We start from the raw sequence: 1,774 nt of genomic DNA, 5'->3' as shown, positions 1-1,774 counted from the left end.
ATATATATATATATATATATATACACATACATACATATATTCTTTTATTCTTTTATTTGTTTCAGTCATTTGAATGCGGCCATGCTGGAGTACCGCCTTGAAGGGTTTTAGTCGAATAAATCAATCTCAGGACTTATTTCTTAAGCCTAGTACTTATACTATCGGACTGCTTAGTTACAGGGACGTAAACACACTAACCCCGGTTGTCAAACGGTGATGGAGGTGGGATAAACACTGATACAAAGTCACATACACACACATACACACATTATACTAAAACTCAAAGTTTGTCTGTTTTCCTGCCACTTGATTAAGATGATAAAGATTACAAATAAAATAAATATTTTCCCCTTAGGAAAAAAAAATCGATTTGATGAAGAGAAGCAGCTAACGTGCTGTAAAAACATTTGATCATTATAAAAAAACTAATTATTTGTGGAGGTTCATTATTTACAATTGACAGATATTTGTCCTCATCTTGTCTGTTGTTAATACAACGTTTCGGCTGATATACCCTCCAGCCTTCATCAGGTGTCTTAAGGAAATTTCGAACCTGGGTTCTCATTCCTAAGGTATTTTTCGATGTTATTATTATTATTCAGGTTACTGCTTGGAATCGAACTCGGAATCTTGGGGTTAGTAGCCTGAGCTCTTAACCACTACGCCATATGCCCGTGGGCATATGGAGGTTGTTCAGTAAGAATTTGCAGAAACCTCATCTATCGCCTACGACAGGACAGTCTATTCATGTACATATAAAGTTAAACACACGACAGATTATGCATGGTAGGTACCTTTTACGATTCATGTCACGAATGTCATTTATCAGATCTTTTGTTTACTTTGCTAGCAATGAGATGAATAAGTCAGCAACGGCTCCAATAAATGTCTACCGTGAAATGAAACAACAGTTATCTGTAGTTTGCACTGATATAAACACGTAGGCGCAGGCGTAGCTGTGTAGTAACACGCTTGCTTCTCAACCACATGGTTCCGGGTTCAGTCCTACTGCGTGACATTTTGGACAAGTGTCTTGTAAAATAGCCTCAGGCTGACCAAAACCTTGTGAATGGATTTTGGAAGATGGAAACTGAAAGAAGCCCGTTGTATACATGTATATCTATCTGTGTGGGTGTGAGTGTGTGTCTTTGTGTTTGTGTTTGTCTCCCACCACCGCTTGACAACAGCTGCTGGTACGTTTATGTCCCCTTAACTTAACGGTTCGGCAATAGAATTAATACCAGTTTTAACAAAAATAAGTCCTGGAGTCGATTCATTTGACTAAAAATTCTTCAAGGCAGTGCCCCAGCATGGCCACAGTCTAATGACATACAAATAAAAGATAAAAAAAAATATATAAATTACTCTACCTTTTTTATATTGGGTTTTATATATATCTTTTGACACATACTTCGTATAACTTGTAATTTGTATTAATTTACATACATATGATTAATTCTAGGCTCTTGTATCGAGTTCTGTACACTTTTTGATATATACTACATATAATCTATAATTTGTATTGATTTATGTGTGTGTGTGTGTGTGTTTATCTTTTATCCTTTACTACTTTCAATCATAAGACTGCGGTCATGCTGAGGCATGCCTTGAAGAGTTTTTAGTCGAATGAATCGGCTCCAGTATATATTTCTTAAACCTGGCACTCATTCTATTGGTCTTTTTTGTCAAACCGCTAAGTTACGACACATACATACACACGCGCGCACGCACACACGCACACACAAATATATATATATATATATATATATATATA

General features: G+C 36.1%; 1 long non-coding RNA gene across 3 annotated transcripts in view; it reads left to right on the top strand.

Annotated features, from left to right (window-relative positions):
* Positions 1-1,774, top strand: part of LOC128250819 (uncharacterized) — a 368,397-nt gene that overhangs the window by 342,245 nt on the left and 24,378 nt on the right. Inside the window, exon 5 of one of the 3 annotated variants that reach the window (XR_008266802.1) lies at positions 603-739. The exons of the other annotated variants lie outside the window; for them this stretch is intronic. This is a non-coding gene — a long non-coding RNA (uncharacterized LOC128250819). Of the gene's footprint in view, positions 1-602; positions 740-1,774 lie in introns of those variants that run through there. 3 annotated transcript variants of the gene reach the window in all.

Source organism: Octopus bimaculoides, chromosome 25 (genome assembly GCF_001194135.2).
Source record: "Octopus bimaculoides isolate UCB-OBI-ISO-001 chromosome 25, ASM119413v2, whole genome shotgun sequence".
Taxonomy (NCBI): Eukaryota; Metazoa; Mollusca; class Cephalopoda; order Octopoda; family Octopodidae; genus Octopus; species Octopus bimaculoides.
Note: the sequence above shows the minus strand (reverse complement) of the source record. Positions and strands in the feature narration are given on the sequence as shown.